This window comes from Nicotiana tabacum, chromosome 6, assembly GCF_000715075.1.
Source record: "Nicotiana tabacum cultivar K326 chromosome 6, ASM71507v2, whole genome shotgun sequence".
In the NCBI taxonomy this organism is placed as follows: Eukaryota; Viridiplantae; Streptophyta; class Magnoliopsida; order Solanales; family Solanaceae; genus Nicotiana; species Nicotiana tabacum.
In genome coordinates this window covers 191,124,995-191,141,176 of record NC_134085.1, presented here as the reverse complement: position 1 = coordinate 191,141,176, position 16,182 = coordinate 191,124,995, and positions in this window count along the sequence as shown.

The window sequence follows — 16,182 nt, the reverse complement described above, 5'->3', positions numbered from 1 at the left end:
TCAGCATGGACTACAAAAAAGTTGTCCTATGGAGGAAGAGTTTAGTTGGTGCAGACTGTTTTATTTGGAGTCCAAGCATAATGGGCTCAACTCATTGTTCTGCCCACCAAAGTTCTGAAAACAATTGATGCATACTATCGCAGTTATATATGGTCTGGTTGCAATAACATCACCAAGAAAGCTCTAGTATCATGAGAAAGAGTATGTGCTCCAAAGAACATTGGTAGTCTGGGATTGGCAAATCTGCAGAAATGGAATAAAGCTGCTACAACAAAGAATTTTTGGGATCTTGCTCAGAAAAAAGACAAGCTGTGGATAAAATGGATCCATGCATACTACATTAAAGGCCAAGCAATTGAAACAATGACAATCCCACAACAAGCATGCTGGATGACAAGAAAAATCATGGAAGCCAGGACAATCTTTGAAGGAATACACTGGAGATTCAAGAAAGAAAGAAGCATCACAAAACAGATATTCTAGCTGATGGGAGAGGAACAAGAGTATCATGGAAAGACTTGATGTTTAACAATGCAGCTCGACCTAAAGCAAAGTTCACACTATGGTTACAACTACAAGGCACATTACTAACCACAGATAGGTTAGTAAAATGGGGTATGGCAATTGATACACAATGTGTCATGTGTAGAAATGCAGCAGAAGCGCATGAGCATCTATTCTGGGAATGCACTCTTGCTAAAGAAACATGGCACATAGTGAACCAGTGGGCACAAGGCAAGCCAATGAATGCAAGTGACTGGCAGCAACATCAACACGAGATAATTAGAAGAGCTAAAGGGAAGACTCGAACTGCACACATATTCAAGATGATATATACAGAATATGTTCATAGCATATGGATAGAGAGAAATATGAGAATCTTTGAGAAAATGTATAGAAATAGTGAATCAATAGCGAGAGAAATTGCTTGTATTTGTAGTATTAGAGCAGCAGCAAAAATTAGAGAAATAGTCTATACTTTTAGAATCTAGTAGCTACAGAGAATGATCAGAAAGGTTAGCTAAATGTGGTAGTTTAGCTACTGATTTGTAAAGCTCCTTTTGGTGATAAATAAAAATATTTAGTTACCAAAAAAAAAACAAACTAAAATAGTCAAATATAGAATAAAATTACCATATAGTATTGATATTTAATAGCTTGCCACTTGGCTTAACCATAATGTTAATTATATATGGTAACTTTCTTGCTTTAATATATATATAGATATAGATATAGATGCGAATTAGTGAAAAATTTATTAACTAAAAAAAACCGAAACCTTCCTATTGTGTGCGAATTAAACAAAATTTTATTAACTAAAAAAAGACCCTCCTAAATTTAAAAGTAAAAATTTAATAATACTCATAAATATTAATGGAGTTGGACGGAAACTTTCCTATTATGCAGTGAATGATAATCTTTCCTAGTACGTGTACTTGAAATTCTATAACCAAAAAATATATAAAATGACAATTCATATATAGTAGGGAATTAATTAAATGACTATTCCTAAATAATAAGGAATTATTTAAATTAGTATTTTTAAACATTAAGAAAATAGTAAATGACTATTTTGTCAAGTGTGAACTCTATTTTAAAAGGATAAAAAAGGCGAACGACATTTCGCTAAGGACCTTCATGCTTTTAAATATATATATATATTAATGCATTATCATATACTGGATCTATTTCTAGTTATAAATCATTCATGAAAGAGCGATTTCTTTTATTGTGTCTATCTTTTCTTTTAAGGTGTTTATCTCACTTTTTCATACTTCTACATTATGTGTTATTTTTTCTACTAATTTGGTTGTTTGTATTTCTAGTTCTTTAGTTTTTTTCTGTAATAGTTTTAATTAATTTTCTATTTCGTTTTTCGTAGGTATTTTTTCTAGGTTAAACTTATTATTCAGGAATTGTATTTTTTTGTCAATTTCTAGTTCTTGCGATTTTAAGAAATCAAAATTTTGCTCTAAGGTCTCAAAGCTCAGGGGAAGATGATAATTACGAAGATGAAAACCACCTAAATTATCAAGATGATCAAGATCCATATGAAGATGATTCAGGAATGAGTTTTGATTCAATAGCTCTACATAACTTAGACACGTAAAAAGAAGCAAGGTCTCAGTCAGAAACAATTGAGAGCAGCAAAGACAAAGAAAACCAAGAGCAATAATGCGAGAGACAATTGAAAAAGAAGAAGTGACATAAAGAAGAGAAGAAATGACATAAAGAAAAGAAGATGTGACAAAAGGTAGTGCTACAAGACAAGCTGAATTTTTGAGTGGAAGAAATAGTTACAAATACTAAGGGAATCTCTGCCCAAGCCATGTGAAGATGAGGCCCAATAAAGTATCCTACAAGGCTAGACAAGAAAGATTTCTAGAAATGTTTGAAGTCCATTTTCAAATCCGTTTAAAAAACTTAGCTATAAATAGGGGAAGAAAGAAGAAGAGAAAGCCACAAGTACAAGAAAGAACACTTTCAAGAAAACCATCCAAACACCCTCCTTCATCACCCACCATTCTCCAAACACCTTGTAATATACCTTTGTAAAATATTTCCTTATGTATGCCTTAGTAGTTCCTCCTTCAAGCCTGTAAAATAAATAAATCCTTACGCTTATGTGTGTTCCTTCTTATTACTCCTAAATTCACGAGTTCTTTAATTTAAATTTTAAAGTCTTCTAAATCTTTATTTGTAGCTTCTATTGAAGCTGTTTTAATTATATATTCTGGATTAATTATATCTAATTTACACATAACTTTATTGTTTTCCCAATGTTTTAAAGGTTTTTCTCCTATTATTTCTATTTCATCTAATATTTTTATTATATTATCTAGATCTTTTTCATTTTTTATTATTCCTATTTTTTATATTCCTGTTTTAAAATTATATAATTCTGTTTCGATATCTATTAGAGTATAGTCTTTTTCTAATATATCTGTCATCATTTTCTTCTAGTATTAAGGTTTTAAATTCTTCTTTAATCTTACAACATGTATTTTTATCTTTACATTCTTTACAACATTCTTTCTGATTTTCTTGCAAGTTTTTCTGGTTTGCGTTCAATCGTGTTCTTATCCTGATTGCAATTTCTATTGTTTGTACTGACGTATGTGTTCTTTGGTGAGTAGGCACCTCTCTTTCCTTCCAACAATCTTAATTTACGATTTGTCGTTTTTTTTTGGTCATTGTAATACCGGAACATTAGCTGCAAAAGGCATAAAGTAGTAGTAACAGTTCAATTATACGTCTTTTATATATATATATATATATATATATATATATATATCGTAAATTAAGATTGTTGGAAGGAAAGAGAGAGAGGAGAAAGATAAAATGAATATAAACGTGAGAATTATTGAGACCCGTTTGTTCGTAATTTTTTTCCTATTTTCCTTTTATTTTTTAAAAAATGTGCATGTCTATAAAATTTTATAAGTTTTTGGGAATTTTTCGAAAATGAGTTTTTCAAAAGATCATTTTTTCAAAATTTTCAAAAAGAAAAAAAATTTCCATTAATAAAACTGTAATATTTTTTCTAAAGAAATGCATGTCTAAATATAATTTCAAATTTCACATATTATTTTTTAACTTAACTCCAAATATTTTTTTTTCCAAATATTATAGTTTTATGTACAAACGCCTACTTAATCTTCGTTAAGAGAGTCTGTCAAGTGTTAACTAATATGAGCTCATGTTTACCCAAACAGAGCGGCTATATTTCTGGCACCATACTTACAGGTGGCGCTTTTGCCGGTTTTCATTTGGTTAAGTACAAAGCATGCGGTGCGGTTGTTGTCTTAACCCGCAAAATGTCAATTCGCTTCGCTCCGCTTCACGTAACGGTTAAAACCGCATTCATCCGCCCCACGTCACACTCGCATCCACCTGCCTCGCCACCGCCTCGCATTTTCTTTTTAAAAAAAATCTTTTTTATAACTTTTTTGGCCAATGCGCTTTCGTCATTCCAACTTATTAGCAGCTTCGTTTTTTACTTTTTAGGCCTTATCACTCACTTTTCAATGTTGTTGCCTATTCTCCACATCTTGCTGACTTTTCACGTACACGTGAGGACTATCCACATATTTTAATTACCATTAGAATTTGTTTGCTATAGTGCTTGTCCGATTAGGTGTGTCTTTCCACACAATTTAAGTAAAATGTGAAAATCTTACATGGTTGTCACTGATTTTTGTAAATAAAAAACATCTCGACAGTTATGCATTTGTGAAGGAAGAAATTACTCCAAGAATAATTTAGGCACCAGCAAAAACTTCAACAAAGACTATATAGAAGAAATTTATTAAACTAGGGAGAGGACATGGTAGGTGCCTTTTACATAACTCATAAACTCCTAAATCTCTCTACAAGAAAAACAAATAGTAGCACCCGTATTTATAATACTACAAAACCAAAAACCTATTCCAATATAAAATTGGTAAACAAAACCTAATTAGACATGAATTAAATAAACTACCAAATATCAAATCCTAGACAACTTACGAATACTAATTAATCTTGGTTTAGTTTCTAACAGCCTCCCTTAAATCAAGATCTTCAAATTTGATCATGCCCAACATTTTCTTCAACTTAATGAATAACTCCAATTTTAGTGGCTTTAATTTGTGAAAATATCAGCAACTTGCTCTCCAGTCTTGCAATACTCAATAACTATCTCCTTATCTTGAACCAAGTCACGAATAAAGTGAAATTTGATATTAATGTATTTGCTACGCCCATGAAAAACTGGATTCTTTGTTAACTCAATTGCAGACTTGCTATCACAAAAAAATTACTGTAGGATTATTTTGCTTGTGTTGAAGAAATTCAAGCATTCTTCTTAACCACAATGATTGTGTAGCACTATTTGTTGCAGCCATATACTCTGCTTGAGTTGTTTATAAAGCAACAACTTGTTGCTTTTTGGAAGACCAAGAAAATACACCAGAACCCAAATAAAATGCATTGTCAGAAGTACTTTTTCTTTGTATCATATCACCAGCCCAGTCACTATTTGTAAATCCCACAAGACTACTATCATTAATATTTAACCAAAGAATTAGATTCTCAGTTAAATCTATTTTAAAAAGTACTCGAGCTTCTGATAACCAAGGAAATTAACTAATAATAATTAGACTTGTAATAAGAAAGCAATAAGACGCATAAAAGTAAGTATATTTCAGTAGTGGTTCGAACATGTCCATACATGTGAGATTTTACTCCCTTTTATAGGGAATTTCTTAATATAACGCCTACTCTTCTTAATGATTGAGCATTAATGACTAATAATATTATTAATGTAACGTTACAATAGGTAATCGTAACTATTGCGTGCAGATTATGTAACGTTTGGCTCATTGATTGAAAATCTTTGAATCCGCCCTTTATTCTGCCTTGGTTCATTCTGACCGTGTCTTTTCAACTCTTCAATTAGACTAGGGTTCCCGCGTCTAATTATCTCATGTGTATACTATTCCCTTCCTCTTTGTCCTGTGTCTCTTTCTAAGTTTCTGACCAGCTGTCATATTTCCATTGCTCCACGTAGATTGCCTTGTCATCAGAATTATTACACATGTGAAGTCTATTTTTTTACCAATACATATAGTCCCCTAACTTACCATTTATTTATTAATTAAATATTTGATAAGTGGATACTCATTTATGGCGGGAATTTTTTGCCATCGTTTCCTATGGTACTGTCACATCCGTCTCTGAATGTATACGTCGCTTGTCACTTATATTTAATGCTCGTGCCACGTGGTGTCTTCGGATTGATTCTGCAATTCATCAGCGCCTTTTAGGGCTTTTTACGGCTGCATCAGTCACGAAGTGACAATTTCAATTATGACTTTCACATCAGTATTTTTTCCATTTTTCGACGGTTGCCTTTGAGTATAAATACCCCTTTTTTGCCTTTACTTTCATGAAAAACTTCTAACTTCCTTTCATTGCTTGTAAATTCTTCTTTCTCGTAAATATGTCTTCCTCAAGCTAGCAACCCAAGAAAGTTATCATAGTAGACGAACTATCTCCTTCTTCTGCTCCAATCCAGAGTAGGAGGGGTGGTAGACTAAGAAGCTTGAGTTCTACACTTTCTAGGGGTTCTTCTTCTCCTCATAACATTACTCCTTCGCCATATTCTAGGGTTAATGTTTCTTCATCTTCTTCTAGGGCTAGAGCTTCTAGATCTTATTCCAAGAATAGAGAACCTAACGAACCACTTCGAGAGCCAAAAGTTGATGAGGTTGTTCCTGCCGAGTTTTCTTTTACAAAGGATAGTGAGGCCATAAGAAAACAACTTTCTTCCATGACATCCCATGATCGTGCTGATCTTTATCCTACTCAAATCACTGAGGGTTTAGTTTCACTAATGCGTAGAGATTGTTATTGGAAATCTGGCCTTCCAGTCTTAGTTCCCAATGAAAATCAGAGAATAACCTCTTATAAAACTGGGTATTCTTTTGTGTATACTTATCCCTTTACTTTAGGATTTAAGCTTCCTATCGACCCTGCCATTGTAGAGTTCTGTCGATTTTTTAATGTATGTTTGGGACATATTGGTCCTCTTATCTGGAGTCAATAGCATGCCTTAGATATTTGGCCAACTTAGCTTCAGTTCCTTTTACTTTCCATCATCTTATTCATCTGTACTCTCCGATGTTGTTCTGCCAAGGAGTTTTTACTCTCGCGGCTAGAAGTAAAAGAGTTTTGGTTATACCTGATGATGATAAGGATAGAGGATGGTATGTCCGGTATGTTGCTGTCCCTACTAAAGGATTGGTAGGCGAAGAAAATCTCCCCTTCCCTGAGAAGTGGAACTTTGCACGTGAGTACAATTTTACTCACTTTTCTTCTTTATTTTTGATAGATTTCCAGTACCGTGACTGTTATGTTCTCTTTTTGCAGCAACCATGGGAACCGTCGAGGAGGTCTCCGATTTTTGTGGTTGGGTAGAAAAATTGCTGTCGATCGCTCATATGGAAGAACGTTCTTGGAAGTACCTCTCGGCGAAGTTTGGTTGGATAGTGAAAACCCATGGTAAGGTTTTTTTATATATATTTCCTTTCCTTCTCTTTTTGAGCTTCTCTAATCCCTTTCATTTGCTAAGGTTTCCCGCTCATGGGGTCTCTGCTGCTGCTGTATCTACTTCGAAACTTTCTTTGGCCAAGGCCCAAGAAATTATTGTTAACTCCTCTTCATAAAAAAGGAAAGCAAGTAGGTCTCAGGCCTTAGAAGACGAGGAAGAACAGGAGGAAGGTTCGCTGATTCGGAGGTAACGAAGAAGAAAGGTCGTGTTTGGCGATGAATTTGTTCCAGTTACTGATCCACCTTCAGTGTCTGAATTAGAGCATTCCACTCCTGAAGATGTAACTCCTTCCCTTGCTAATGAATCAATTGAATAATTATTACACCAAGGCTTTGGCACAGTTTCAGAGGAGGCACCTCTTGCTATTTTCCCTTTGTCTGCTCCAGTGGAACTTTCGTCTACTACTCCTGTTACTGTTTTTGCTCCCCCGCCTATTCCATCCGTGGCTACTTTATCTACCCCTACTTCCATGCCTTCTATTGTCGAAGTAAGATCTTCCAATAGTGGGGTGATGAAGCAAATAATGATAGAGATTCCTGCGGAAGGTAGCCTCTTAAAGAAATCAGGCCAGGCGGATGTGTGGTTGAAGCCCCTGATTGTCCCGGTTGAGAACTAAGTTGGAAAGTCATGGCTCTTTAACTTGGATGAACAAGATTGTACACTAGTTTAGTAAATACGCGACCAAGGCAAAATAAATTACTTTTTTTGGTGTCATTGTATAAGCCAATGCAGTTTGGGTTTACATAATTAATAAAAAGGATTAAATGCATATGTAAAGGTATCTACATGCATATATATGATAAACATTTACATATATCAGGTGTTTATACCAACTAAATAATTAATCTTAAGAAGTGTACCTTGGAGCAGCAGGTCAGAGTAATTGCAGTGGAATTGGCCATTGAGAAGGCTTCATCAAGTCAAGCAGGCAAGGATAAAAACGTTTTGGAGTCTTCCTTTGAGGAGCATCTTTCCCATGCGGCTAAAGAGATAAGAAGCTTGAAGTTGAAATTGCCAAAACCAAGGAGACGATTGAAAAGTCTCGGCAAAGTCAAATTTTTTTCCTGAAGTTGAGGTCCTAACGGGTGGTGAGATCGTGCCTGATGAAGTTGCTGCCCAAGCCTCGCCATCTCAGGCCGCTCCTCCTGTTTTTTTTAAGATTAAGACATCTGAATCTGAATACACATTTGAATATTAAGATGTGTATTAAGATTAAGACATCTGAATCTGCATACACATCTAAATATATTAAGATCTGAATAGAAATAATTAAGACTGTTTGATTTTTAACATCTGAATATATAAAATTTATCTTTATTTGAAAATTAATAAACTTAAAATTCAAATGAAATAACTAATCTAATATTCTATAAATAAAATATATAGTTTTTTAAAATATGATAGTTGTTGGTGGTGATAACTAACGGGTGAATGCCGACTAGATTCGGTTGTTGGTGGTAGTTTTGGTTGATGATGATGGTTCATGCTAGTAGCTAATAGTGATTGGCAGTGGTAGTGGTGGAGATTATGATTGAGGATGGTGGTGGTGATAGTTAATTGGCGGGTGGTGGTAGTAGTTGTGACTGAGGAATGTGGTGGGTGGGTGGTGGTAGGTTATAATGATGGACAACGCCGATGAGGTGGTCAGTTGTGGTAGTTGAGGTAGATGAATGTTGATTGTGGGGGAGAATGATGGTTGTCGGAGTGGTGGGGATAGTGGGTGGTGATGGTTGATAATGGTGAAGGCTATGATGGTGGCGTGGTGGTGGTGGTTGAATATGGTGGTGGCGGCGACATGGTAGTAGTTGATAATGATAGGCGATGACGGCAGTTAATCATGAATATGTGATAACATTTTAATAAAATTAAGTCTCTGTTATAGATCTTAATCATACAAACCTATTCAGACCTATTAAGTGGTTGTAAAGTAAAAAAAACACACTTATTATAAAGTAAAAAAACCAAACACACTTAATGATTAAGATCTGAATAATTAAGATTCAGACTTTAAAAACAAACGCACTTAATGTCTGAGATCTGAATGATTAAGATTCAGACATCCATTAAGTGCAAACAAATGAGGCCTAAGATCTGATTCATTCAGATTTAGACCCTCATTAAGTGCGAGCAAATGAGGCCTAAGTGTCCCAAACACTTCCAAGAACCAAAACAAAACCTCCCGGCAAGTCACAATAGCAGACAAAGATACAGGGAAAACAGTTAATAGGGGATCGGGGCTATAACTCTCAAAACGACCGGCCCGATCGTTACTGTGAGCACGTGATTTTTGCCCTACAAGAACTACTCCCAAAAATTCAAAATAAAATAGTTTTGTGTTGCTTGTGATTTATTTGTATTTGTCTGTGCATGTTTATTTTTACTTTAATTAAGAAAAAATATAAAATATGTGTTGCATGTGCATTTAGGATTTAATTTTACAATTAGGAATTAATTAAACAATATTTGGATTTGCGAGAATGAAAATCACAAAAATATGTACTTTGCATCTTTTTAGCATTTAATCTCCCATTGTGTGATTTTATTTTAGTTGGTATTTAATTGTGTGTGGTAATTATCATTGAGGGTTAATTAGTATTTTTCTAAGTTAATTTTGGCTTTACAATTTATTTTAGAATTTTGGTAATTAGGAATTAAAAGAAAATAAAAGGAAAACGAAGAAACAAGAGAAGAAGAGTAAAAATCGAACTGGGCCAGTTTTAAAAAGGAAAAGTTCAGGCCCAATGTCACCCCCATATCCAGGCCCAATACACCCAATACCCGCCCCAAATCAGCCCAAAACCCGTTCCCCAACCGGTCCGCCCCTACCAGAACCAAATGACGTCGTTTGGACATACTTTGATTAAGGCCGTCGATTTAATTTGATCCAACGGACCATAGCCATTTTCATTACCCGACCCCCTTGTCCCCGGATCGACCCAATCCCTAGTTTAAACCAAACGACATCGTTCCTCCTTAGTGAAGTGATCAAGGCCGTTGATCGTGAATGATCCAACGGCCAAGATCCAATCCCCACCCCACTATATATTCCTAAAAACCTCACCCCATGCCCCCTAAGCCATACCCCCCGGTCGTCTCTTTCAGAGACGAACCAAACGACCCACCAAACCCTAGCCGCCCTCGTTCCCTTCGCCTGAAAACCCAACAGTATGAGGACCGATGACCCTCAAATTCACACCCCTGAACCTTCTAACCACCCTCAACACAAATCCCTACCCCTTTTACCTCGAATCATTCCGGTTTGTTTCGAATCTTCAATCGAAGATTCGAGCAAAACCCTAAATCTACCCAACCAGTCCCAAAGTTACACCATTGAACCACCTAGCTACCCTCGTCCCAAATCCCACCCCAGTTTTGTCCGAATCTTGTTAGAGCCTTTCGAATTTCAAATCAAAGGCAAACCCTAAAAGAACCAAACTTCAGACTGTGTATGGAGTTAAAAATTTGAGGTTTTGACCGACTTTAGTTGAGTGTTCTCAGTCGAGAACACTCGATTAAGGTCCGTTTTGGCTTCAAAGTTTCAAGACGAAGTTTAGACTGAAACGGATTGGGTTTGGTCTGAAATTTTGAGGTATTTCTTTTATTTTCCTTTTTCTTTTGTTGTTTTATTTCTGACTGATTAGTTCGTCATTTATGTCAAGTAGTTCTTCCTCCTGTTTCGGACCTTTTTCTTGGTCCAGTTTTCTTCTATTGATTAACATATGGTTAAATAGTTTCGTCGATTAATTCAGTTTAATTGTAGTTCAGTAGTTCTGGTCAAGTCGCTTGCTGTTACGCCAAATTGTTTCATTTTTATGTGATGTTTGGTCCCCTACTCTGTGACGTGACTTGGCATATGAATTTAGTTGTTCATTCAAATGTGTTTACAGTTTCATCTGCTCGTATTTAGGTTTAGTGTAGAATTGTGTTAGTCTATTCCCAGAATCTTTAAACCCTTCATCTTGGTTGCAATACTGTTCGTTCTGATCAAAGTTCAATTGTTGTGTGAGTTTAGTGGTTTGAATCTGACTGTGGTTCTGTTTAAGTTAGGGGTCCGAGGGAATTGAACTTGTGTTTAAATTCAGCTTTAGTTAATCAGTGATTAGGTTTCTTTCTTAAGAATTGGTTATAGCTGAAAGAAGTAATCACAGGGGTTCCATGGGGGTAATTTGGGAATTGAAAACTTGAAGAAATGGGTAGTTTGAGTGTTCTGTCCACTAAGTACTAATGTACCATTAAATAGACATTTGTTTAATAGTTAGTGGGAAACAAAACATAATGGTATGTAGAGGCTTAAAAGGAATCGATTGAAATATAGCATGGCCCATACACCTTTGAATTAAACAATGAAATTAGACACTTAGTAATGGCTGTCAGGGAATATGATGGAAGAAACACATTTCTTAATGATTTAAGTGTTAAAACAGGCTGGAAAAGGGGTATGTCTTAAGGTATAAAATACAGGGCAGACCTTAGAAAAAAAGACCGGGAGGAGGGGAGTGAGAGAGTTTTGGGAGTTCTTTGAAGAGGCAGTCTCAGACATCATTTTAAAAGCTATGGCATTTAGCTTTTTTTAGAGTTCTGGAGAGTTTAAGAACAGAAAACCAAAAATATATTGTTTCATTGCATTCATAGGTGTAAGTCGAATTTTGGACAGTGATTCTCATTGCTGAAGTGGTTCAGTAGTCTACTGATTAAGTTTTGATTTAATTCAAACTCTATTGAGTCTGATCGTTTTGATATTTGCTATTGCTAGTTTTGCAACTTGTTCTGGGCTGTGGTCGAGTTGATTCTGGGTAAAAATTGATCTTGAACTGTGATGGTTGCTGTTTGAATTCCTGGTTGCTGCTGTTTGCTCTTCTGTTGCTAACTCCTCCTTCTACTCGATTATATTTCCAGGTACCTTGTTGTCTCTAATGCCTTGAAGTTTCATTCGATGTATCTGAACGATTATGAAATCAAATGACGAGGCATTGCTACCATATGAATTTGCTTATGATTTCACTATTAGTATAGTTTGTAGTTATAGATTTCAAATACGCATTAGTAATTTCTGAAACTTGTCTTGTAATTAAACTAGAGAGACTGTGGATTATTGATTATATGACCATGAATCTGTACTGGACTGTATGAGCTACTCGGATTTGCTATAGTTAATTTAGTTAACTGTGACGTTAATGTGAAGGTGAATCTGGATCGTAATAGCCAATTGCTATAGCTTCCATATTTAGGGTGCTGGGATCACAAACATGTATAAAATTAGACATGACTAATTGTACGAATAACATGGTATAATATCTAATCACCTCAATAAGTTAAGCTTTTTCATGATTGTCCGTGTTAATTCCTAGCATGAACAACGACTTTAAATCTGATAGATACGTGAACTCGATTTGGTAATTTTGGTTAGCATAAGGCCTGGGGTATAGAATCAGAATAATTGTTCGTTTCGTTGAGCTAGTTCATTAAACTTGATGGTTTAAAACTTTCAGTGAATACTTGTGCACATTGAACTGAAGCATTGTTTAATTTAACGGCTGGGGCTCGACAGCCCCTTTGCATAAAGTGTAAGCTTCAGGGCCGAAATAAATGGCCTAGGCCTGGGTCTGACATGCATATCCGTTTGGGGCCTGGACCCATGTCTGCGATTGGTCCAGTTTGTGCTGGGCCTAGATTATGATTCCTTCACGTAGATTGTTTGGAGTTTGCAGATCTAGATGTAGTATTTCTTAAAAGATAATAATTAGATAGGTTTTATTTTTATTATTAGAGACAAGTAAAAATAGGAAAATCACCATAGCTTTTAGGTTTGCCTTTTGAATAATAAAAATGAGATGAGCCTCGCTAAATAAACAAATAAACTATGGGGCCCTCATTAAATGTATATATAAAAATACTTAGATTTCGGGATGGGCCATTTAACGAATTTCACAGTTTTTCCCCAAAGTAATAACGCGCTAGTCTCTATAGGCGCGTATTTTAATAATGTTACCCTCCTAAACTCGGGTGCGCATTTATGTGACCCAAATCCAAATCTTAACGATGTTAAAATATGTCAAAAACTACGGGTGCATTTATGTGACGTGGTTCAAGACTTGCTTTAATGACATTGCAATTTTCCTTAAAAAATAGATAAAAAGCGGTTGAAGTTAAAATTTGCACATAGGTTCAACATGTATTAAAATCAGATAGATAAGCCGAATATGACAGTTGAGTGACCGTGCTAGAACCACGGAACTCGGGAATGCCTAACACCTTCTCCCGGGTTAACAGAGTTCCTTTATCCAAATTTCTGGTTCGCGGACTGTAATACAGAGTCAATCTTTTCCTCGATTCGGGATTCAACTGGTGACTTGGGACACCATAAATCTCCCAAGTGGCGACTCTGAATTAAATAAGTAAATCTTGTTTTGATTGTACTTTAATTGGAAAAACTCCCTTTACGCCCCTTTACGGGGGTGTAGGTAAAAATGAGGTGTGACAGCTCTGGCGACTCTGCTGGGGAGCGAACCCAGAATCTCTGGTTCAGGGTTCATAACTCGAGCTTTAAATAATTGTTATAATTGGCTTGTTTTATCTGATTTTTTACATGTTTGGGCCTAATGTGCTAAGTGATGCTTTTTACCGATGTGATATTATATGAACTGCATATAAACTGCTACGAAGCCCTTCTCTTCTCATCTTCGGGGATGTGCTCGCTGGTCAAGACTCTCTATTCTGTTAGTGTCATACCTTGAAATAAGAAAGAGGCTCGGACAAGTTACTAAGCCGGATGACCTCTTGGTTCCCGGTACGTAGCCCCCTCCTCGACTCGAGTTGTCCGCTCGAGTACACAGTCTAGAACAAATACCCAGGTTATGAACCTAGAATAACTCAGCTTCATGCCGGATCCCTAGTAGGAATGTTTGTTTGCATCACGTGCATTTGACTTTGGAGGCTCAACACAGGGGTTGGGTCTGTCTAGGACAGGTACCAAAAATGACAAAAGACCATCCTGATGCATCTTACTTGCTACTTGTGCATTTGTTTGCTTTGGACTTGCATAGTGACCGACTTTTGAATATTTTGAGGAAAGAGAGATAGCGGTACGAGGGTTAAAGAGAGTTAATCGCATGTTTTGAAAAAAAACTCAATGTCCAAATAGTGTCGAAACTCTGCCGAATTTTTGAGAAAGTGAGAAAAAAAAAGAAAAAAAAGAGAAAAAAAATAGTTTTATTTGCCGATGAAAAAAGTCTTGTTTTCAAAAGAAGTTTGTTTTATCGGCCCGAACTACGCCAGTTTGATTCCCACAGGGTGTGAGATACGTAGGCAACCCCCATCGGGTCCAACTTCACTTTTTGCGAAATTAGCCAAAAGAACAAAAATTTTATTTGAAAATAATTAGGGTGATGCCATTCTTGCTAGAAATAGCCGAATGTCCCTAAAAGGGCGCCGGAAGGCTATTTTTGCAAGAACAGCCGCCTGTGGTCATTTTTTTAGGCTTCCACCGGTTAGCCGACACAGCCTTAAAATCTTCGACCCCGAGGTGCTGAAAGGTCGTATTGGCAAAATTGAGTCTTATTTTAAATGAAAAAAGGGAGAAAAGTGTCCATGTTATCTTTGAGTCAATTAAATCGTGATTTTTGCTTAACCACCCTAATAAATGTGCAGAATGAGCACAAGTCAGAATTTGCACGTAACAATTGTGAACAAGATCCCTTTGGAGTTGCACATGTGGTGGGATGACTTGGGCGAATCAGGGCGCGACACAGTCAATCTATACCTGGGAGGCCTCACTGGGTTGCTGAAGATTAATCCTAGGGGGGATATCATAAAGGCATTGGTCGCATTCTGGGACCCGGCTCACAACGTATTCCACTTCTCGGATTTTGAACTTACCCCAACATTGGAAGAAATAACTAGATACATCGGGGGTCCCAAGGTTCCTCTGAGACACCAGTACCTGATTGCTCCAAGGGCCGTAGCCGTACACATGTTCCTAGACTCTTTGAAAATAAGCAGGGGGTCCACAATCCAGACTTGTTAGCTGGTTTTTGTACTTTGCGGTTTATATACAATAAATATGGCCACATAGGGGGGTTCAACAAGTCGGAAAACAAAATTTATAGCAAAGGAAACCGCCTTAAGTGGGAAGAACATAGGTGTTTTGCATTCATGGTAGCCTTTTTGGGACTCCTGGTGTTTCCTAGAAAAGACGAGAACATTGACATACGAGTATCTGGGGTTGTCAGCACTTTACTTACTCAGGCCAACATCACCCTCGCACCCATGATAGTAGCTGAAATCTTCCGCGCTCTCACAACTTGCAAAGCCGGGGGAGACTTTTTTGAGGGGTGCAACGCGTTGCTGCAGATGTGGATGATCGAACACCTATGTCGTCGTCCTCAATTTATGAGTTATGGGTCGCCGGAGAAAACATGCATAGAGGAATTTCCTACGAGGGTTGACGGAATCAGCTTACCAGAAGGGGTCACAGAGTGGACATCGTACCTCCATTCTGTCACTGCGAGCCAAATAGAATGGACATTTAGATGGTTTCCTGTGGATGAAATCATATATATGCCAGCCACTGGACCTCATTTCCTTTTGATGGGGCTCAGGAGTATCCAGCCCTATACCCCTTATCGAGTTTTGAGGCAGTTGGAAAGATGCCAAATAGTTCCGAAAGATGAAGATCTTAGTGGCCAAATAGTCGAGATCGGGCCCAACGGACAATTTCATGAAGCAGCAGTCCGCCAAATTTGGAGCGAGTGTCAATACTTAATGGCAAATACGTGTGTACGTGGTCGGTCCAAAGGTGAAGTTTCGCCGGGATACCTTGCTTGGTATAGGAGAGAAATCGAGTTTGGGAGGCCAGCCAAAAGACCCCATCTCCAGGAGTTCGTCGAGGCGTCGCAAGGACAGTGGGATTGGTTGACTAAAGAACATGAGTATAGAGCCGCAATAGGCAGATTGGAGAAGCAAGTCATGGAGATTCAGTTTGAAAATGGTGTTCAAGCCGCTGCAAACAAGGGAGAAAAGAAAAAACTAGCTCAGGAAAATGAAGTCCTCAAAGCTCAAATCCAGAAAATGAAAAGAAACCCGGAGAGAAG